Below are 24,923 nucleotides of genomic sequence, written 5' to 3' on the forward strand. Positions count from 1 at the left end.
TAGCTGTTATTCATCCTATATGGGCAATTGATGAGGAGGGTGTAATATTTTCCAGGTGAGTATGGAGAAGTCTGCCTCAGCCTCCAGCTATGATTTATAATATCACTATGATTAATAGTATATTTAGGTTGATGGATGGTGACATGTGGTATAAAACTGATAGGGGTGCAATTTTGTCATGTTGATAGCATCAGGTCTGCTGTTCATGGGATGCCTTGTGTGACTTCAGGCACTCAGAAGTGAAATGGGGAAAGTCCTACGTTTGTGACAAGGGCGATTGTCATGAGGGTGGATGCTGCTGTATTAAACATTTTTGTTATTCATTGTGCTCTTTGACCAGAGTATATTAGATTAATGATAATAGCCATTATAAGTAGTATTGATGTGGTGGACTGTTTTAGGAAATATTTGTTGGATGCTTCTGTAGCTTATGGGTTCATGTTTTTTTTTATTAGAATGGGGATACCATTAACCAGTGTGAGCTTGTTATACAATTATATTTCCTGAGAAAATGGTCAGTAGAATGATGGTAAAAACAATGAGAGTTTATTAGCACAGGAAGGATATACAAAAATATTTTGGGGCTATGGGCCTGAAGCTTACTTAGAGAACTTTACTATATAGCATGTGGTGTAATGTGGTAGGTAGCGTGGAGAATGTAAAATTATTAGAAAGAATTCAATTCCAGGAATAAGAGCCTTGAAACCTCTATGATTTACTCTATCAAAGTAACTCTTTTCTCAGACATATTTCTTAAATTTGTGGTGGGTTGCCTGGTATGATGACAAGTAGTGAAAACTCTCATATACATAGGGTTAATGTTAGTGGTAAAAAAAACTTTTTATAAGAGATGTATGCGTTGATCATATCAAAATTGTAGGTAGGAGGCTCAAATTCACAGAAAGGAGATTGTTAGATGTGTTTTAATGATGACTTGGGCTGTATATAATTCTGGCACCTAGGGATTGTCGAATGCTCCTAAAAATAGATTGCTGTGGAAATGTTTATTATAGGGAAATTGACATATTCTCTAGGAGGGACGGGGTGAATGGGCCTGCTACATTTTCTACATTGAAGACATATACAGGTTTTGATGCTACTTCTGTTAAATCAAGTGGGGCTTCATTGGATTTCTGCTACTGCGGAGATAATCAAATCCGGGTAGGGGTCAGGAGAAAATTAGTCATAGGTGTTCTTGTGTAATAATTACTGTTGAAAGTGTAAATGATCCATTTATCAGTAAGACTGAGAATAGAATAACTGCTACATTACTTCATATGAGATGATTGTCTGTGCTATTGTTCCTAGAGCTCCAGTGAGTGAGTATTTTGAATGTGAAGTTCATCCAGATCTGAGGATGGAATAAATGGCTAGGTGTGATATGGCTAGTATAAATAATATGCCTACATTTATACTAATTAGTGGATAAGATATGGGAAGAGGAATTCATGTGGTGAGAGCCAGGGTTAAGGCTAGCATTGGGGTTAAGGCTAGCAAGAGAAGCCACCGCAATGAGAAGCCCGCGCACCGCAACAAAGAGTAGCCCCCGCTTGCCGCAACTAGAGAAAGCCTGCGCATAGCAACGAAGACCCAACGCAGCCAAAAACAAATTAATTAATTAATTAGTTAACTATTTTTTAAAAAAGTACTATATCCTTCTGTACAGCTTCTCTGGGAAGAACAGAGAGATGGCGTAGGAGAGTGAGAAAGACCAATATTTAGTGCACATCTCTCATGCAGGTGCTCTGCTGGCTCAGGTAGATTTATCCCCACTTTACAAAGGAGGAAATAATCTCAGAGAGGTTTAGTAATTTTCCCAAAGCCAAACAGCTATGGAGTGGCAGAACCAAGATCTGAACCAAGTCTGTTACCTTCAAAGCCTAAGTCCTCATCACAACAAAACTCAATTAATATTTACATTTATCGTATTACATTGCAACCTGGGGAGTTCTTGGCACAATCCTGAATAAGAGTGAGAAAGAAAGAAATAGCATTGTTCCTACAGTCAACCCAAATTTTTGGAGCAGCTGCTAGATGCCTGGCCCTTGTTGGGGTTCAGCAGTGATCAAGACAGGAAGAGTCCTGCTTTCATGAACCACGTAGTGGGGAGGAGAGACGGGTGCAACTTGGGTGAGGGATTTCACCTTGCTGGACCTCTGGTTTGTCATCTGGAAAATGGGATGGGTGTTCCTCATTTTCTGGGGTTGTCCAGCCCTCACACTCTCTGATTCCATAAGAAGCATTTGTTTTCCTGTTTCTTTAAAATTCATTCAGGCCGTGAGCTGTGATGAAGGTTGTTAGCTGCTCCCCAAAGCACTCTATTCCCACCCTTTTCCTGTGATCAGGTCTTTCCCGAAACATGACTCACAGTCAGTCAGTCAAGTCACAGAACCTAAGGGGCACCCAGCAGAAAAATCCCAACCCTTGCTTCCCAGGAGCTCTGCGGTCTACCTGCCAGGTAAACTGAACTCACCTGGCACAAGGTGGCCATCCCTGGTTTCACATCAACATGATCTCAGGCACAAACCTCCTTGTTTTTCCATTTTGTCTCTAAGTTACTTGTTGAAGCAACTGCACAAATATGGCAAAGGCATAAAATCAGGCATCTTCTGCCCCCAGTGCCTACTAATAAATGACTTTCTGCCACTTTAATGATAAAGAAAGAACATTTCAACATTCTGCTACCCTTATTATTTGTCATTTTTCTTGATATTTCTATTGAATACATCTTTCAATATTTTAACAATGGAACATTTATTTAGGTTGTTCCAGACCCAGCCTTTAGTGGTAAAGGTTTTGTTGTTATATTTCTATTATGTTTCCTTTAAAAAATCATTATCCTATTTAAATGGATTAAGTCAATTCTATAGGCATTTATCTTATGATATTGATGAAATTGATACATAGAGGGCAGTAGTACAAGTTGATTGGACTTGAGAACCTCTATTAGCACAGTTAAGTATAAATATTGTCTACATGACGAGTGAGATTCTCTGACTTTTTTTCACTGTCTGCCCCTCAAGCCTGTGAGAAATGGAATATTTCTTGCCCTATCAGTAAACAAAGGATGTCACAGTCTTCAGCACTTGCAGCCCTCCGATGTGAGCCGGCGGGCCCTGAGGCACTCAGGATATGCAAATACAGAATGCAGGCCCCAGAGAGCTGAGGTGCATATCAAAGGAAGGATTTCAGTGAGCCCAGGCAAAGAAAAGTGCTGCATTCCTCACCTTGGGAGAGCTGGTTTTCCTTAGTTAACAATCACCTTTGGATGTTCCCCATTACCTGAGCCAGTCCCCTGCCGTGTCCCCTCCCCCCAGTACTTTAGCTCAGGGAGGAAGGAGCGCAGAGGGACTTGGCTGAATAAGGGGCCTGCGCGCCTCGGGAGGAGTTTTCAGCCGCTTTCCCCGCAGTCGGGAGGAGGGGCGCTGACGCCGCAGCCGGACCCTGCGCCTCCCTTGCCCCGTTTCCCCTCAGGACGCTCAGGCCGACCCCCTCCCCACGCCCACCAGGCCTCGCGAGCCAGGCCGAGGGCAGGGGCGAGAGGAGGGACGGAAGTACCCGGGGACCAGACGCTGGAGGCCGCTCTTTCTGCACAGCAGCGGCGGGTGGCAGCGAACCCCTGCCCCTCAGAAGCTGGTCTTGTGCTGCCGCCCGGGCACCGGACCAGGCGGAGGGTCGGCGCCCACTTACCCGGCCCGCCGTCCCCGCGACTGTCACGGCTTCGGCCGCCGGGGCGCCTCCAGAGCCGGCAGCCTCAGTGAGGTCGCCCTCCCCTCGGGCTCCGGGGCAGTTCCGTGAAGGCGGAGGGAAGAGACCCCGCCCGAGCGGGGAGTTCCAGCTCTGAGGAAACGCGGGCTCTTTTCAGCGCGCAGTGGGTGGGACCGCTCTGCCCCGAGGCCTTCCGGGAGGGAGCGGGGCGGCGGGGGAGGGAGCCGCCAGGAGCGCAGGGCCCCGTCGGGGGTCCTGGAGGGGCGGCCCGGCCTGGGGGCCACGCCCACTGTGGCCGCAGCCCAGGTCTTTTTCCTGGAATCCTACAGGAAAAAGTTAGAAAGATACACAGTCTATAGTAAATATTCACAAATGATTGTTGCTGCTGTGCTCACTATTCTATTAAAGGTGTAAAATCCATAAAACACTTTAAGTTCAAAATTAAATATGAATTTTTACCTTTCTAATTATGTCTCTGATATTCACAGTTGTGGTTAATGAATCAGAGACTGTGGCATCACTAGTTAAAAATGAGCTTGTTAAAAAAATAGAACTCAGGCCCACCGGACCTACTGAATCACAATCTGCACTTTTACAATCTCCCCAGTGTACTTGTGTACCCATGAAGAGTTGAAAGGTCCATTTCTACCTCGACATGTCTTTTCTGTATGAGAAATACACATTTTATCCAGTTTGATATAAAGAAAACACTCAAAAATGCATATGCCTGTGTTGAAACCATCATTTTATCATTTCTTTTCCAGACAAGTATAGTCTCCATACTGGTTTTGTGGATCACATGCCATACTCTTTTCTTGTAGTTAGAAATAAGGTAGAGAAAGTTACTTTGTAAAAAAAAAAATATATATATATATATATATATATATATGTGTGTGTGTGTGTGTGTGTGTGTGTGTGTGTGTGTGTGTGTGTGGATAATTGAAGACACTCTTCTAAATTAAAGGCAGTTCTCTTAACTTGCTGTTTTCTTCTTGGGTCACATTATGAACTCTTCCCGTGGCCACATGGCGTGTGTACTTTTAATTTCAGGGACTGCTGACATTCCAGGATGTGGCCATAGATTTCTCTCAAGAGGAGTGAGAATGCCTGGACCAAGATCAATGGGAATTGTACAGGGATGTGATGTTAGAGAAGTATAGGAACCTGCTCTCCTTGGGTGAGGATACCTTCCTTCCAGAATTCCTTATCCAACCACAGGGTTTGGAGTCCTTCATTTGTAGAATGTCTCCTGAAATCGTCTGCTTCCTACAATAGGGTTTCAGATTGCAACGTTTCAGGAAAGATTGGGAGTTTGTGGGTATAATTTATCTTATTCTTTTAAAATTGCAGCCTCCCTTTTCATATACTTTGTAACTGCTTGGGATGTGTCTATATGAACTGTGTACTATATGCTTCTGTTATAGTCCTTACAATATTTTATTGTCTTATTTTCTGTTAACCATTTTCCATGGATTCTTTGGGCTTAAGGTATATTAAAAGGGAGACTGCGATTCTGGGACTTCCCTGGTGATGCAGTGATTAAGAATTCGCCTGCCAATGCAGGGGACCCGGTTCGATCCCCGGTCCGGGAAGATCTCACGTGCCACGGAACAACTAAGCCAGTGGGCCACAACTACTGAGTCTGCAGCCACAACTACTGAAGCCGGTGTGTCTTGAGCCCGTGCGCCATTTATTTTTTGGAGAATAAAACCACTTCTGAGTGATTACAATTTAGGCCAGCTAGTCAAAATGCTTTATCACCTGTTCTTCTAAAACACTGATCAATGGAACAAGTTTTACTAGGGATAACAGTGTAATTGTATTCTGGAGTTCATATGGGCAATATGGTTTATGACCTTGATGCTGGATCACGACATTTCAATGGTATAACTGCTATTAATTGTCTGTTTGTTCAACGATTAAAGTCTCACGTGATCTGAGTTCAGACTGGAGTCATCCTGGTTGGTTTCTGTCTATTGCAGATTTCTTCCAGTATGAAAGAAAGGACAAGAGCAATAGGGCTTACTTTACAAAATGTCTTCAAAGTAAATGATGATATAATCTACATTCAATTAATTTATACATACCCTACTGTAGAACAGGGTTCGTTACGGTGGCAGAGCCCGGTAATTATGTAAAACTGAAACTTTTTCTGCACTGGTTCAAGTCCTCTTCCTAAGAATATGTTTATAATCAACATTCTTTCACAAATTACCCAATTTAATTCACCATAGCCTTCCTCATATTAACTAAATGGAAAATCCTAGGCTATATACAAATCCAGAAAGGGCCAAAAATCATCAGCCCCCATGGATTATTACAACCCATTGCTGAGGCATTCAAATTACTTATTAAAGAACCACTATGTCCATCAACATCATCAATTTATATATTATTGCCCCAATGCTAGCCTTAACCCTGGCTCTCACAACATGAATTCCTCTTCCCATATCTTATCCACTAATTAGTATAAATGTAGGCATATTATTTATATTAGCCATATCACACCTAGCCATTTATTCCATCCTCAGATCTGGATGAACTTCACATTCAAAATACTCACTCACTGGAGCTCTAGGAACAATAGCACTGACAATCATCTCATATGAAGTAATGTAGCAGTTATTCTATTCTCAGTCTTCCTGATAAATGGATCATTTACACTTTCAACAGTAATTATTACACAAGAACACCTATGACTAATTTTCTCCTGACCCCTACCCGGAATTTGATTATCTCCGCAGTAGCAGAAATCCAATGAAGCCCCACTTGATTTAACAGAAGTAGCATCAAAACCTGTATAAGTCCTCAATGTAGAAAATGTAGCAGGCCCATTCACCCCGTCCCTCCTAGAGAATATGTCAATTTCCCTATAATAAACATTTCCACAGCAATCTGTTTTTAGGAGCATTCGACAATCCCTAGGTGCCAGAATTATAGATTCTTTCATCTTGTAAATATAGTTTTTTTATTTAAATAATTTTTATAGTTTTACTACCTTTAAACAAAATGTACTCCATTGCTGTGGAATATTCCTTCATAGGAGCGTGCATGGTTCCTTTCTGCATCCACCTGTGATGGCCTTCAGGTTCTATCAGGTTTGGCTCCTGTGGCTGCGAGTCCATATCCGTGTGTCCTGGTGCAGGGCTGGTGGGTTTGTGTTCAACTGGGAGGAGCACTGTGGGTCTCTGTGCAGGGACTTCGCTATCTGAGGCCCGATAGTTTCTGAAGTGGTTGCATCCCCCCGTTGCCTACCAGGCTTTCCATTGCTCCACATCCTGCTGATATTTGATACTATGTCTTTCATGTCTGCCATTCTGGTAGGTGTATGCACGGTATTTTTCTTATGGCTTTAATCCCTCTGTTGTTAGTGAAGTTGTGCATCTTGTGGTATTCATGGACTATTTCCTGTTGTTTTTTAAAAAGTTTTAAAAATTGTGGTCAGGTATACATAACATAAAATTTACTATCTTAACCATTTTTAAGTGCACATTTCAGGGTCAAGAAGTAATTCACACTGTTGTGCAAACCTGACCACAATCATCCTCCAGAACTTTTTCATCCTGCAAAATTGAAACAGTCCCCATTAAACACTCACTCCCCATTGTCCCTCCCTCAGCCCCTGGCACTCAACATCCTACTTTATGTCTCTATGTTTCCGACTGCTCTAGGTGCCTTGTATGAGTGGATCAAGCACTGTTTGTTTTTTGTGTGTGTGTGTGTGTGTGTGTGTGTGTCTAGCTTACATCACTGAGCATAATGCCCTCAAGGTTCATCCCTGCTGCAGCCTGTGTCAGAATTGCCTTCCTTTTTAGGCTGAATAGCCTCCCCTTGTATTGATGGACCGTGTTTTTCTTCTCCATTCATCCATTAGTGGACACATGTAATATCTACATTCATTTCTACTGTCATAATATTTGTGGAATAACATCAGAAAGTCCTATGAATCAAAAGTCATTTGCCAGTAACTTTTTTCTTAAACTTTTTGTTGTGGAAAACATCAAGGCTAAGAAAAGGGAAAAATACATGTCAGCTTCACTTGTGTTCAGGAGTTAATGCTTTACGGATTCACTTTATTCCCTGTGTGTGTGCTATGCCTGTGCATGTGCCTGTTTGCATACATATGATGTGCATAGGTATGTGCACTTGCACACATTAGTGTGTGCATGGGCATATGCGTGCATGTGTGTTCACATGCTAGTGTGTGAATATATTTGTGCTGTGCACGTGCATATGTTTTTGTGTGTGCTGTGCCTGCCTGTGCGCACACCTGTGTGTTTGCGGGAAGCACTTGCAAGTTGCCTGCAGACTGAATTGTGCCCCAGATATATCCGCACGCAGCTGCTCTAACAATCCAGCGTAGCCACGTAAAGGTCACAGATCTCAGGGATTTAAATGGTTGGAGCAGGATATCCTGACACAGAGTTTGTCTTCCAATGACTGTCACTGTCTCAGTAACATCCTTCACACCTTCTTTAAGCCCCATTCAGGGTCCAGTTTAGACTCCCATTACATTCAGTCACCTGTCCCAGGTCCCCTAAAGCAACAATGTCACCGTTGGAGAGCCCGGCCAAGGCTGGGGTTGCCCCTCCTGTTGGCCTGGCCTCCAGGCCCTGCCCTTGGCTCCTGTTTTCTCATATCTCAGCCAGGCCCCGACTTGGATGGGGCCGCCACCTCTTTCCTCACAGGGTCCCATCGCCCAGTCAAGGGGGTTCATTCTCCCCAAACACAGCATCAGGAGTCGGGGGGTGACAGCCCCCAATGGGTCTCCTTCATGTGAGACCCTGTGCTGTTGAAAGAGCAGGCACCCTGCCCTCGGGGGTGGGGGACTAGGGGGCGACATGCGGCCCACGATGGGCAGGAGGGTCTCCGGGTGGGGCGAGCCAGTGTGCAAGGAGTTCCGCGGTGGGTTCTCCTCTCCAACGGCTTCTGTGTCCCTACCTCTCCCCGTGCCTCCCCTCGAAGACAGCGCGGTGCCCGGGACGGGAACCATGGGACACGTCAGCCACCGCCCCCTCTACGCACACACACACACACACACACACACACACACAAGCACACGCACACGCACACGCTGCAGGGAAGCAGGACCTGAGTGCAGGGCTCTCAGCGGCCCTGAGCGCCCCGCCCGGAATCGGCCTGCCGAATGGACAGACCGGATCTCCCGGCCCGGACCATGCAGGACTCTCCTGCCTGGGCTTCCAGTGTGGCCGCCTCCTTCTGGAAGCCTGGGAGGCTGGAACCAGGCCACTTCTTGTCTGTCCTGGCAGCAGACTGGGCTGCACTCTAAGAAGTCCGTGGCTCGCCCGTGGATCCTGACCATCAGGCGGCCAGAGAAATTGGGAACATTTCTGTTTTGCCTGTTGAAATGTTTAATGACAAAGATTTTGTTCAGTTTCCTGATGTGGGTGTCCAAAGATGAGAGACCCATGTCTGTGATCTGTACCTCCTATGAGATCAGCCCTAAGCTAGTTTAAACATGATCAAGTTCTGTCTACATGGTAGATTTAGACCTCTGCATGTCCTGTCTACTGAATATGTTTAGAGCTGACCATGTGTTGTCTATAATAAGAAGATTTAGACCTGACCATGTTCTGTGTACGCTAGGACTATGGGGACCTGGGTAGAGACCCGGCCTGGCCTCAGAACTGGGAAGCTCCGTGCCTGCATCTGAATGTCAGTGCTTAGATGTCTGGGGTCTGGAGCTGAGGTGGGCTTGTCTACGTAACAGCCTCTCTTCTGAGTGTGGTGACCTGGTCCTCCCAAGGGTCAGTGCTATGGTCGGGGCCTTAGTCTTAATCCCTGCAAGGTTCACCTTCCCTGGGGCTCATGGAGAATCCTCAGGAGGACTACCTGGCAATAATTCCAATTTACCAGCACGTGCATGGTGCATAGGGAAGCAGGTTTAGCTGGTCAATTGATTGCAGGGCACGCAGATCGGGCAAAAGGCCGATGGGTGACAGCTGAGGCTGCTGCTGAGCTCTCCCTCCAGTCTACCGTCCCTACTCAGCAGAGTCCAGAGCTGCCCCTCGGCTTTCAGCCCTGCTGTCCTGTGAGTTTTCTCAACATGTAAGTGAGACGAGAAAGGACTGAGCATGCCAGCACCAGGGTCGTGTGTTCAACTCTAGTATGAAAGCTTTAAAAACAGTTAAAATCACACAGAACCAAAGTGAGAAGAGGAGGACTCCTATGGGACAAGTGTGGGGAAAGGAGACCCACCTGACACTTTTTCCCATCCCGGGAGGTCCCAGGGACCCAGCTTGTTTCCACATTGGGGGAGCCCCCTGCAGAGCCATGGTGTCCTGACCAAGGGGACGTGTGACCCCAGGTGCAGGGTCTGGGGAGGTGAGGTCACCTTGGGACTGTGGACATGTGACCCAGGTGGAGGGGTCTGGGGAGGTGGGTCACCCTGGTGAGTGTGGATGTGTGGCCCCAGGTATAGGGTGCGGGGACTGTGTGGGTCTCACCATACCTGCATGGGTCAGGATCACATGTATGGGGAGACCGCATATGCGCTCTTTGCCTGCAGTGTGTCCTGTCCCCTTTGAGATTTCCAACCTCTGCATTAAGGGTGTTGTCCTGATTAACCTGTGGTTCCTTTTCTTCTCTTAATCTTGTCACAATCATATGAGGTCAGGCATGTTTGAGTGGGTTGCTGCTCTGTGTTCCGGTGAGTGACAACACTTGGTGGTATCATATTAATACTATAGCATATCCTATGTCTAATCTATGGGGGTCACCACTGCCTGGGTCCCCCTGGACAGAGGTCAGGTGAGCACAGACTAGCCCCCCCCCCCCAAGAATGGCCTCCCACGTGCTCTGTGAGGGTACCGTGATGGCCCCTAAGTTAGGGGACTGTGTCTGGGCCTCCGACATTTGTGATGAAGGGGAGTCGAAATGGAATCTCAATTAACAAGACATTATTTTAAGAATTTATTTTAAGTGAAATAAAACACACGTCACATACCCTTTACCATCATCACCATTTTAAGTGCACGTTTCTGAGGCATCAGATATATTCACTTTCTCGTGGAGCCATCACCACCATCCCTAGAACTTTTCATCTTGCAAAACCAAAATTCCACAACCATGAAAGTCTCATTCCCCATTCCCTCCCACTGCCCCTGGCACCGATATCCACTTCAGTCCCTGAGTTGTCGACTCCAGGGCACCCACTGGAGTGGAATCCTGCAGTGGTTGCTGACGGGTCATTTTGGAAGAGCTGACTTTCAGTCTGAAGCTCTGCCTGTTTGCATCTGAAGAATCTGCATTTAAGGAGAGGGTGTATGAGGAAGGGGGTGTATGCGGGACAAAGGTGTCCGGGGTGCAGGTGAGCCAGGACCTGACCAGCTGCCTTTTGGGTCCTCTGGTCCCATCTCTTGGTCTGTGCCTCATCTGCATCATCACTGTCCCCGCTGGCACCGCTGGGGTGTTGTTGTCTGAGTGAGATTCCCCTGGTGCCCCTGCTCTCCTCCCCTCCTCCTGCTGGTTGGGGAGGGAACTGCTTGCTGTGTGGTCTCTACTCCTGAGGCATGAAGGACCCTGTAGCATGGACCTGCAGAGTGTGGGGTGTGGTCCCAAGAGCATGGGGCCCACATAGGACACGACATCGGGGCGTGACAAGTGCTAGGGCTGCCTCATCACTGACAGGGAATGTTGCCCAGATCCTGCTCGAGAGGGCGTGGTGGGTGGCCTGGGACCCTAGAGGCCCCATTCCTATACTGGAGCTTGGAGAGTGCATCCCCATGGGCTCCAGATTCACCCCATATCTCAGCCATATCCCTCTGTCCTGTCTTTGAACTCAGGAAAACGAGCTCTCTTGTCCACAACATAGGCCTGGTCCTGCTGATATTAGGATTCTTTAAGTTAGGCGTCCTGGGATAGCAGCTCTTTTTAGGCCTGAGAAGGAACAACTCCGGAGTGTACAACAATTTCAGATGAAACTAATATTCAATGACTATCCCTAACTACTCGGTTGTTGACTTCTATTAGTCATTATTCTCCTGGTTTTAGCTCTGATGTGGGGATTACAGAGGAGTCAACATTTAAATCTTCATAATCTGTGTATTGGTAGCTTCAGTATCATTACTGACCCATAGTTTTTTATGGTTTGGGAAGAGTTATTGATTTCATGTATCATGTAAAGGATTCACAATGATGATAGGGCCATTAAGATTACAATAATAGCTAGTAAATTGTTCACATTTTCTCTACCTGTGCATCTATTGTATGCATATGTGTTTAGATGTCAATATTAGTGAAATGATATAGAGGACTAGAGAACTTATTTTAAAAATCACTATTAATGTGTGATGAAGAAAATGTAAAAGTTCTTCCATAATCGGTGATGTTGTATCTTGAGAGCCTAGATGAAATTGATATGCCTTAGTGATATACAGGATTTTAGCCTATCATTTAACTTTGACAAAGCTACATCACTTTTTACTTTTATCTCATTTATTGAGGAAGACATAATTGTTATGGTGTTGGCTTGAAACTGGTTGAAAAGGACTTGAGTCCTTCCTTATTTTACGTTTACATAGGTAGGATCTTGAAACATAGGATATGGTGGAGGACATCCGTGTAACCATTCTAGGTTAGGAGTAGCAATTTCCACTGCTAAGACTTCTTGTTTAGACACAAATGCTTTTCAAAGTATGAAGATTATTAGCATTACTGCTGCTACTGAGATGAATGAGCCTAAAGACAAAATATTTCATGGTGTGCGTCCCTCAGGGTACTCAGACTAACGTAGTGACATCCCTGAGAGGCCACGAAAGTGCTGCAGGAAGTCATATTTACTACTACAAATATACTTGTGAAGTGAATTTTTGCTCATGCTGAGTTAACTGTATAACCTGAGAATAGTGGGAATCAGTGTAGGAAGCCTCCTATAATAGTGAAGACTGCTCCCATGGACATTAGGTCATGGAAGCGTGCTACTACATAGAATGTATCCTGGAGGACAATGTCTGGGGATGAGTTGGCTAAGATGATTCCTGTCAAACCACCTACTGTAAAAAGAAAAACTAAAGCCTAAAACTCATAATATAGTGGGAGGTCATATAGTATTACCTCCGTGAACAGTTGCTAACCAGGGACTTCCCTGGTGACGCAGTGGTGAAGAATTCGCCTGCCAATGCAGGGGACACGGGTTCGAGCCCTTGTCTGGGACGATTCCACATGCCGCGGAGCAAAAAGCCCGTGTGCCACAACTACTGAGCCTGCCCTCTAGTTGTGGCCCGCCAGCTACAACTAGTGAAGCTCACGCACCTAGCGGCCGTGCTCTGCAACAAGAGAAGCCACTGCAATGAAAGGGCCGCACACCGCAACGAAGAGTAGCTGCCGCTCACCGCAACCAGAGAAAGCCCATGCGCAGCAACCAAGACCCAACTCAGCCAAAAAAAAAAAAATGAAAGGAAAAAGAAAAATTAAATAAAGAGTTGCTAATCAGCTAGATACTTCTACTCCTGTAGGGATAGAAGTAATTACGGTAGCTGATGCAAAGTGTGCTCCTGAGTCCACAGCTATCCCTATGGTAAACATATGATGGGCCCACAAGAGAACTCCTAAAAAACCAGGGGACATGACTCATACTATTCCCAGATAGCTGAAAGGCAATTTTTGTCCTAAATAGTAGGTAATGATATGTGAGTTTATAACAAACCCTGTTAGGCCATGAATACAGACTTCAGGGTGAGCAAAGTATCAAAATAAGTGTTGGTATAGGATTCGGTCTCCTCCTGCAGGGTCAAAGAAAGTAGTGTTTAGATTTCTATCTCTTAACAGCATGGCAATTCTGGCTGCTTGGACTGAGATTGGTAATTATAGTAATATGGCTATAGTTGGAGAAGATTAAACAAATAATGGTGTTTGGTATTGGGATATGACTGCTGGTTTTGTATTAAAGACTATAGTAATAAAAGTAATAATACCAAGAATTGAGGAGACACCTGCTAAATGTAAGGAGAAAACAGTTAGGTCGACAGAGGCTCCTGCATGGGCCAGATTGCAGGCTAGAGCTGAATACACGGTTCCACTGGTACCAGAACCAGCTTCTACTATTGGTGATATGAGTAGGAGTAAGAATGATGGGGGAAGTAGTCAAAAGTTTATATGATTTATTGGGGGAAATGCTACTTCAGCTGTCCGAGTTATTAGTGGCCCAAGTCAGTTTTCAAAGCCTGCAATCATAAGGGGTACAGCTATAAAGAAAATTATTACAAGTGCAGGGACTGTTATGACTACTTTACAGATTTGGGCATCTCCAAGTAGCGGTCCAGGTCAGCATAGCTCAGCCTGGATTAATATAATTAAGGTGCTGCCTGCTACTCCAGCTCAAGCACCAAATAGTAAATATAAAATGCCGATATCTTTGTGATTTGTTGAAAATAATCAGCAGTGTATGAACAGAGGTAAAATGACTGAGTTAGCATTAGACTGTAAATCTAAAGACAGAGATTGAGCCCTCTTTCTGGCAAACCCTGTGGTGAATCAACAAATTGAATTGTAACTTCAGAGAAGCAGATTCAATTCTGCCAGTGATTTTCCTGCCTTTTTTTTTTTCTTTTCTTTTTTTCTTTCTCAAATGAAGGAGAAGTAGACTGAAGCCAGTTGACCAGAGGATTTGCCTGTTAACTAAAGTTGCCTGGGGTTAAAACTCATCAATCTCGTAAAGATTTGGCTTAAATACAGTGTTTGCTTTACATTCAATTGATGTAGAATAAAGTCTTGCAATCCTTATTTTTAGGAATTAAGTAAATTTCACTTGTTTAGGGTTTTGAAAGCTCTTGGTCTGAACTAACCTAAATTCCTAGTCCAGCACCGATAGAATGGGTGTTGTGTGTAGTAATCGTGTGGGTATTATGATTGGTAATGATAGGAAGGTTATTTCCTTGTATGTTCAAATTGTTTTGTGTTTGTGTTGTGTAATGAAGGGAATATAGTTAGTGATGTGGAGTATGTTAGCTGCAAGTAGAAATATGTGCTGAGGACTGCTATGATGGCTATTAGTGTTGGTAGAATGATGTTGTCATTTTTGTTATCTCTTGGATAATTATTCATTTGGGTAGAACCAATTATTCATTGGGTAGAACCCAAATGATGGGTAGAACCCAAATGATGGGCGATGTCCTAATGATACTATAATGTCCTAATGATACTATAATGGTGAGGAAAATGATTGTGATGGGAGGTGTTTTATCTCATGTGTGTGATAATGATACTCTTGTAGTACATGATCTGGGCATAAATAAGAAGAAGATAGTGTTGTTATGATATAAATTAGTATGTTTAGGATTGTTATAATCTGAATATACATTATAATAGCTGTTATTCATCCTATATGGGCAATTGATGAGGAGGGTGTAATATTTTCCAGGTGAGTATGGAGAAGTCTGCCTCAGCCTCCAGCTATGATTTATAATATCACTATGATTAATAGTATATTTAGGTTGATGGATGGTGACATGTGGTATAAAACTGATAGGGGTGCAATTTTGTCATGTTGATAGCATCAGGTCTGCTGTTCATGGGATGCCTTGTGTGACTTCAGGCACTCAGAAGTGAAATGGGGAAAGTCCTACGTTTGTGACAAGGGCGATTGTCATGAGGGTGGATGCTGCTGTATTAAACATTTTTGTTATTCATTGTGCTCTTTGACCAGAGTATATTAGATTAATGATAATAGCCATTATAAGTAGTATTGATGTGGTGGACTGTTTTAGGAAATATTTGTTGGATGCTTCTGTAGCTTATGGGTTCATGTTTTTTTTTATTAGAATGGGGATACCATTAACCAGTGTGAGCTTGTTATACAATTATATTTCCTGAGAAAATGGTCAGTAGAATGATGGTAAAAACAATGAGAGTTTATTAGCACAGGAAGGATATACAAAAATATTTTGGGGCTATGGGCCTGAAGCTTACTTAGAGAACTTTACTATATAGCATGTGGTGTAATGTGGTAGGTAGCGTGGAGAATGTAAAATTATTAGAAAGAATTCAATTCCAGGAATAAGAGCCTTGAAACCTCTATGATTTACTCTATCAAAGTAACTCTTTTCTCAGACATATTTCTTAAATTTGTGGTGGGTTGCCTGGTATGATGACAAGTAGTGAAAACTCTCATATACATAGGGTTAATGTTAGTGGTAAAAAAAACTTTTTATAAGAGATGTATGCGTTGATCATATCAAAATTGTAGGTAGGAGGCTCAAATTCACAGAAAGGAGATTGTTAGATGTGTTTTAATGATGACTTGGGCTGTATATAATTCTGGCACCTAGGGATTGTCGAATGCTCCTAAAAATAGATTGCTGTGGAAATGTTTATTATAGGGAAATTGACATATTCTCTAGGAGGGACGGGGTGAATGGGCCTGCTACATTTTCTACATTGAAGACATATACAGGTTTTGATGCTACTTCTGTTAAATCAAGTGGGGCTTCATTGGATTTCTGCTACTGCGGAGATAATCAAATCCGGGTAGGGGTCAGGAGAAAATTAGTCATAGGTGTTCTTGTGTAATAATTACTGTTGAAAGTGTAAATGATCCATTTATCAGTAAGACTGAGAATAGAATAACTGCTACATTACTTCATATGAGATGATTGTCTGTGCTATTGTTCCTAGAGCTCCAGTGAGTGAGTATTTTGAATGTGAAGTTCATCCAGATCTGAGGATGGAATAAATGGCTAGGTGTGATATGGCTAGTATAAATAATATGCCTACATTTATACTAATTAGTGGATAAGATATGGGAAGAGGAATTCATGTGGTGAGAGCCAGGGTTAAGGCTAGCATTGGGGTTAAGGCTAGCAAGAGAAGCCACCGCAATGAGAAGCCCGCGCACCGCAACAAAGAGTAGCCCCCGCTTGCCGCAACTAGAGAAAGCCTGCGCATAGCAACGAAGACCCAACGCAGCCAAAAACAAATTAATTAATTAATTAGTTAACTATTTTTTAAAAAAGTACTATATCCTTCTGTACAGCTTCTCTGGGAAGAACAGAGAGATGGCGTAGGAGAGTGAGAAAGACCAATATTTAGTGCACATCTCTCATGCAGGTGCTCTGCTGGCTCAGGTAGATTTATCCCCACTTTACAAAGGAGGAAATAATCTCAGAGAGGTTTAGTAATTTTCCCAAAGCCAAACAGCTATGGAGTGGCAGAACCAAGATCTGAACCAAGTCTGTTACCTTCAAAGCCTAAGTCCTCATCACAACAAAACTCAATTAATATTTACATTTATCGTATTACATTGCAACCTGGGGAGTTCTTGGCACAATCCTGAATAAGAGTGAGAAAGAAAGAAATAGCATTGTTCCTACAGTCAACCCAAATTTTTGGAGCAGCTGCTAGATGCCTGGCCCTTGTTGGGGTTCAGCAGTGATCAAGACAGGAAGAGTCCTGCTTTCATGAACCACGTAGTGGGGAGGAGAGACGGGTGCAACTTGGGTGAGGGATTTCACCTTGCTGGACCTCTGGTTTGTCATCTGGAAAATGGGATGGGTGTTCCTCATTTTCTGGGGTTGTCCAGCCCTCACACTCTCTGATTCCATAAGAAGCATTTGTTTTCCTGTTTCTTTAAAATTCATTCAGGCAGTGAGCTGTGATGAAGGTTGTTAGCTGCTCCCCAAAGCACTCTATTCCCACCCTTTTCCTGTGATCAGGTCTTTCCCGAAACATGACTCACAGTCAGTCAGTCAAGTCACAGAACCTAAGGGGCACCCAGCAGAAAAATCCCAACCCTTGCTTCCCAGGAGCTCTGCGGTCTACCTGCCAGGTAAACTGAACTCACCTGGCACAAGGTGGCCATCCCTGGTTTCACATCAACATGATCTCAGGCACAAACCTCCTTGTTTTTCCATTTTGTCTCTAAGTTACTTGTTGAAGCAACTGCACAAATATGGCAAAGGCATAAAATCAGGCATCTTCTGCCCCCAGTGCCTACTAATAAATGATTTTCTGCCACTTTAATGATAAAGAAAGAACATTTCAACATTCTGCTACCCTTATTATTTGTCATTTTTGTTGATATTTCTATTGAATACATCTTTCAATATTTTAACAATGGAACATTTATTTAGGTTGTTCCAGACCCAGCCTTTAGTGGTAAAGGTTTTGTTGTTATATTTCTATTATGTTTCCTTTAAAAAATCATTATCCTATTTAAATGGATTAAGTCAATTCTATAGGCATTTATCTTATGATATTGATGAAATTGATACATAGAGGGCAGTAGTACAAGTTGATTGGACTTGAGAACCTCTATTAGCACAGTTAAGTATAAATATTGTCTACATGACGAGTGAGATTCTCTGACTTTTTTTCACTGTCTGCCCCTCAAGCCTGTGAGAAATGGAATATTTCTTGCCCTATCAGTAAACAAAGGATGTCACAGTCTTCAGCACTTGCAGCCCTCCGATGTGAGCCGGCGGGCCCTGAGGCACTCAGGATATGCAAATACAGAATGCAGGCCCCAGAGAGCTGAGGTGCATATCAAAGGAAGGATTTCTGTGAGCCCAGGCAAAGAAAAGCGCTGCATTCCTCACCTTGGGAGAGCTGGTTTTCCTTAGTTAACAATCACCTTTGGATGTTCCCCATTACCTGAGCCAGTCCCCTGCCGTGTCCCCTCCCCCCAGTACTTTAGCTCAGGGAGGAAGGAGCGCAGAGGGACTTGGCTGAATAAGGGGCCTGCGCGCCTCGGGAGGAGTTTTCAGCCGCTTTCCCCGCAGTCGGGAGGAGGGGCGCTGACGCCGCAGCCGGACCCTGCGCCTCCCTTGCCCCGTTTCCCCTCAGGACGCTCAGGCCGACCCCCTCCCCACGCCCACCAGGCCTCGCGAGCCAGGCCGAGGGCAGGGGCGAGAGGAGGGACGGAAGTACCCGGGGACCAGACGCTGGAGGCCGCTCTTTCTGCACAGCAGCGGCGGGTGGCAGCGAACCCCTGCCCCTCAGAAGCTGGTCTTGTGCTGCCGCCCGGGCACCGGACCAGGCGGAGGGTCGGCGCCCACTTACCCGGCCCGCCGTCCCCGCGACTGTCACGGCTTCGGCCGCCGGGGCGCCTCCAGAGCCGGCAGCCTCAGTGAGGTCGCCCTCCCCTCGGGCTCCGGGGCAGTTCCGTGAAGGCGGAGGGAAGAGACCCCGCCCGAGCGGGGAGTTCCAGCTCTGAGGAAACGCGGGCTCTTTTCAGCGCGCAGTGGGTGGGACCGCTCTGCCCCGAGGCCTTCCGGGAGGGAGCGGGGCGGCGGGGGAGGGAGCCGCCAGGAGCGCAGGGCCCCGTCGGGGGTCCTGGAGGGGCGGCCCGGCCTGGGGGCCACGCCCACTGTGGCCGCAGCCCAGGTCTTTTTCCTGGAATCCTACAGGAAAAAGTTAGAAAGATACACAGTCTATAGTAAATATTCACAAATGATTGTTGCTGCTGTGCTCACTATTCTATTAAAGGTGTAAAATCCATAAAACACTTTAAGTTCAAAATTAAATATGAATTTTTACCTTTCTAATTATGTCTCTGATATTCACAGTTGTGGTTAATGAATCAGAGACTGTGGCATCACTAGTTAAAAATGAGCTTGTTAAAAAAATAGAACTCAGGCCCACCGGACCTACTGAATCACAATCTGCACTTTTACAATCTCCCCAGTGTACTTGTGTACCCATGAAGAGTTGAAAGGTCCATTTCTACCTCGACATGTCTTTTCTGTATGAGAAATACACATTTTATCCAGTTTGATATAAAGAAAACACTCAAAAATGCATATGCCTGTGTTGAAACCATCATTTTATCATTTCTTTTCCAGACAAGTATAGTCTCCATACTGGTTTTGTGGATCACATGCCATACTCTTTTCTTGTAGTTAGAAATAAGGTAGAGAAAGTTACTTTGTAAAAAAAAAAAAATATATATATATATATATATATATATATGTGTGTGTGTGTGTGTGTGTGTGTGTGTGTGTGTGTGGATAATTGAAGACACTCTTCTAAATTAAAGGCAGTTCTCTTAACTTGCTGTTTTCTTCTTGGGTCACATTATGAACTCTTCCCGTGGCCACATGGCGTGTGTACTTTTAATTTCAGGGACTGCTGACATTCCAGGATGTGGCCATAGATTTCTCTCAAGAGGAGTGAGAATGCCTGGACCAAGATCAATGGGAATTGTACAGGGATGTGATGTTAGAGAAGTATAGGAACCTGCTCTCCTTGGGTGAGGATACCTTCCTTCCAGAATTCCTTATCCAACCACAGGGTTTGGAGTCCTTCATTTGTAGAATGTCTCCTGAAATCGTCTGCTTCCTACAATAGGGTTTCAGATTGCAACGTTTCAGGAAAGATTGGGAGTTTGTGGGTATAATTTTTCTTATTCTTTTAAAATTGCAGCCTCCCTTTTCATATACTTTGTAACTGCTTGGGATGTGTCTATATGAACTGTGTACTATATGCTTCTGTTATAGTCCTTACAATATTTTATTGTCTTATTTTCTGTTAACCATTTTCCATGGATTCTTTGGGCTTAAGGTATATTAAAAGGGAGACTGCGATTCTGGGACTTCCCTGGTGATGCAGTGATTAAGAATTCGCCTGCCAATGCAGGGGACCCGGTTCGATCCCCGGTCCGGGAAGATCTCACGTGCCACGGAACAACTAAGCCAGTGGGCCACAACTACTGAGTCTGCAGCCACAACTACTGAAGCCGGTGTGTCTTGAGCCCGTGCGCCATTTATTTTTTGGAGAATAAAACCACTTCTGAGTGATTACAATTTAGGCCAGCTAGTCAAAATGCTTTATCACCTGTTCTTCTAAAACACTGATCAATGGAACAAGTTTTACTAGGGATAACAGTGTAATTGTATTCTGGAGTTCATATGGGCAATATGGTTTATGACCTTGATGCTGGATCACGACATTTCAATGGTATAACTGCTATTAATTGTCTGTTTGTTCAACGATTAAAGTCTCACGTGATCTGAGTTCAGACTGGAGTCATCCTGGTTGGTTTCTGTCTATTGCAGATTTCTTCCAGTATGAAAGAAAGGACAAGAGCAATAGGGCTTACTTTACAAAATGTCTTCAAAGTAAATGATGATATAATCTACATTCAATTAATTTATACATACCCTACTGTAGAACAGGGTTCGTTACGGTGGCAGAGCCCGGTAATTATGTAAAACTGAAACTTTTTCTGCACTGGTTCAAGTCCTCTTCCTAAGAATATGTTTATAATCAACATTCTTTCACAAATTACCCAATTTAATTCACCATAGCCTTCCTCATATTAACTAAATGGAAAATCCTAGGCTATATACAAATCCAGAAAGGGCCAAAAATCATCAGCCCCCATGGATTATTACAACCCATTGCTGAGGCATTCAAATTACTTATTAAAGAACCACTATGTCCATCAACATCATCAATTTATATATTATTGCCCCAATGCTAGCCTTAACCCTGGCTCTCACAACATGAATTCCTCTTCCCATATCTTATCCACTAATTAGTATAAATGTAGGCATATTATTTATATTAGCCATATCACACCTAGCCATTTATTCCATCCTCAGATCTGGATGAACTTCACATTCAAAATACTCACTCACTGGAGCTCTAGGAACAATAGCACTGACAATCATCTCATATGAAGTAATGTAGCAGTTATTCTATTCTCAGTCTTCCTGATAAATGGATCATTTACACTTTCAACAGTAATTATTACACAAGAACACCTATGACTAATTTTCTCCTGACCCCTACCCGGAATTTGATTATCTCCGCAGTAGCAGAAATCCAATGAAGCCCCACTTGATTTAACAGAAGTAGCATCAAAACCTGTATAAGTCCTCAATGTAGAAAATGTAGCAGGCCCATTCACCCCGTCCCTCCTAGAGAATATGTCAATTTCCCTATAATAAACATTTCCACAGCAATCTGTTTTTAGGAGCATTCGACAATCCCTAGGTGCCAGAATTATAGATTCTTTCATCTTGTAAATATAGTTTTTTTATTTAAATAATTTTTATAGTTTTACTACCTTTAAACAAAATGTACTCCATTGCTGTGGAATATTCCTTCATAGGAGCGTGCATGGTTCCTTTCTGCATCCACCTGTGATGGCCTTCAGGTTCTATCAGGTTTGGCTCCTGTGGCTGCGAGTCCATATCCGTGTGTCCTGGTGCAGGGCTGGTGGGTTTGTGTTCAACTGGGAGGAGCACTGTGGGTCTCTGTGCAGGGACTTCGCTATCTGAGGCCCGATAGTTTCTGAAGTGGTTGCATCCCCCCGTTGCCTACCAGGCTTTCCATTGCTCCACATCCTGCTGATATTTGATACTATGTCTTTCATGTCTGCCATTCTGGTAGGTGTATGCACGGTATTTTTCTTATGGCTTTAATCCCTCTGTTGTTAGTGAAGTTGTGCATCTTGTGGTATTCATGGACTATTTCCTGTTGTTTTTTAAAAAGTTTTAAAAATTGTGGTCAGGTATACATAACATAAAATTTACTATCTTAACCATTTTTAAGTGCACATTTCAGGGTCAAGAAGTAATTCACACTGTTGTGCAAACCTGACCACAATCATCCTCCAGAACTTTTTCATCCTGCAAAATTGAAACAGTCCCCATTAAACACTCACTCCCCATTGTCCCTCCCTCAGCCCCTGGCACTCAACATCCTACTTTATGTCTCTATGTTTCCGACTGCTCTAGGTGCCTTGTATGAGTGGATCAAGCACTGTTTGTTTTTTGTGTGTGTGTGTGTGTGTGTGTGTGTGTCTAGCTTACATCACTGAGCATAATGCCCTCAAGGTTCATCCCTGCTGCAGCCTGTGTCAGAATTGCCTTCCTTTTTAGGCTGAATAGCCTCCCCTTGTATTGATGGACCGTGTTTTTCTTCTCCATTCATCCATTAGTGGACACATGTAATATCTACATTCATTTCTACTGTCATAATATTTGTGGAATAACATCAGAAAGTCCTATGAATCAAAAGTCATTTGCCAGTAACTTTTTTCTTAAACTTTTTGTTGTGGAAAACATCAAGGCTAAGAAAAGGGAAAAATACATGTCAGCTTCACTTGTGTTCAGGAGTTAATGCTTTACGGATTCACTTTATTCCCTGTGTGTGTGCTATGCCTGTGCATGTGCCTGTTTGCATACATATGATGTGCATAGGTATGTGCACTTGCACACATTAGTGTGTGCATGGGCATATGCGTGCATGTGTGTTCACATGCTAGTGTGTGAATATATTTGTGCTGTGCACGTGCATATGTTTTTGTGTGTGCTGTGCCTGCCTGTGCGCACACCTGTGTGTTTGCGGGAAGCACTTGCAAGTTGCCTGCAGACTGAATTGTGCCCCAGATATATCCGCACGCAGCTGCTCTAACAATCCAGCGTAGCCACGTAAAGGTCACAGATCTCAGGGATTTAAATGGTTGGAGCAGGATATCCTGACACAGAGTTTGTCTTCCAATGACTGTCACTGTCTCAGTAACATCCTTCACACCTTCTTTAAGCCCCATTCAGGGTCCAGTTTAGACTCCCATTACATTCAGTCACCTGTCCCAGGTCCCCTAAAGCAACAATGTCACCGTTGGAGAGCCCGGCCAAGGCTGGGGTTGCCCCTCCTGTTGGCCTGGCCTCCAGGCCCTGCCCTTGGCTCCTGTTTTCTCATATCTCAGCCAGGCCCCGACTTGGATGGGGCCGCCACCTCTTTCCTCACAGGGTCCCATCGCCCAGTCAAGGGGGTTCATTCTCCCCAAACACAGCATCAGGAGTCGGGGGGTGACAGCCCCCAATGGGTCTCCTTCATGTGAGACCCTGTGCTGTTGAAAGAGCAGGCACCCTGCCCTCGGGGGTGGGGGACTAGGGGGCGACATGCGGCCCACGATGGGCAGGAGGGTCTCCGGGTGGGGCGAGCCAGTGTGCAAGGAGTTCCGCGGTGGGTTCTCCTCTCCAACGGCTTCTGTGCCCCTACCTCTCCCCGTGCCTCCCCTCGAAGACAGCGCGGTGCCCGGGACGGGAACCATGGGACACGTCAGCCACCGCCCCCTCTACGCACACACACACACACACACACACACACACACAAGCACACGCACACGCACACGCTGCAGGGAAGCAGGACCTGAGTGCAGGGCTCTCAGCGGCCCTGAGCGCCCCGCCCGGAATCGGCCTGCCGAATGGACAGACCGGATCTCCCGGCCCGGACCATGCAGGACTCTCCTGCCTGGGCTTCCAGTGTGGCCGCCTCCTTCTGGAAGCCTGGGAGGCTGGAACCAGGCCACTTCTTGTCTGTCCTGGCAGCCGACTGGGCTGCACTCTAAGAAGTCCGTGGCTCGCCCGTGGATCCTGACCATCAGGCGGCCAGAGAAATTGGGAACATTTCTGTTTTGCCTGTTGAAATGTTTAATGACAAAGATTTTGTTCAGTTTCCTGATGTGGGTGTCCAAAGATGAGAGACCCATGTCTGTGATCTGTACCTCCTATGAGATCAGCCCTAAGCTAGTTTAAACATGATCAAGTTCTGTCTACATGGTAGATTTAGACCTCTGCATGTCCTGTCTACTGAATATGTTTAGAGCTGACCATGTGTTGTCTATAATAAGAAGATTTAGACCTGACCATGTTCTGTGTACGCTAGGACTATGGGGACCTGGGTAGAGACCCGGCCTGGCCTCAGAACTGGGAAGCTCCGTGCCTGCATCTGAATGTCAGTGCTTAGATGTCTGGGGTCTGGAGCTGAGGTGGGCTTGTCTACGTAACAGCCTCTCTTCTGAGTGTGGTGACCTGGTCCTCCCAAGGGTCAGTGCTATGGTCGGGGCCTTAGTCTTAATCCCTGCAAGGTTCACCTTCCCTGGGGCTCATGGAGAATCCTCAGGAGGACTACCTGGCAATAATTCCAATTTACCAGCACGTGCATGGTGCATAGGGAAGCAGGTTTAGCTGGTCAATTGATTGCAGGGCACGCAGATCGGGCAAAAGGCCGATGGGTGACAGCTGAGGCTGCTGCTGAGCTCTCCCTCCAGTCTACCGTCCCTACTCAGCAGAGTCCAGAGCTGCCCCTCGGCTTTCAGCCCTGCTGTCCTGTGAGTTTTCTCAACATGTAAGTGAGACGAGAAAGGACTGAGCATGCCAGCACCAGGGTCGTGTGTTCAACTCTAGTATGAAAGCTTTAAAAACAGTTAAAATCACACAGAACCAAAGTGAGAAGAGGAGGACTCC

Source organism: Eschrichtius robustus, chromosome 1, assembly GCF_028021215.1.
Source record: "Eschrichtius robustus isolate mEscRob2 chromosome 1, mEscRob2.pri, whole genome shotgun sequence".
Classification (NCBI taxonomy): Eukaryota; Metazoa; Chordata; class Mammalia; order Artiodactyla; family Eschrichtiidae; genus Eschrichtius; species Eschrichtius robustus.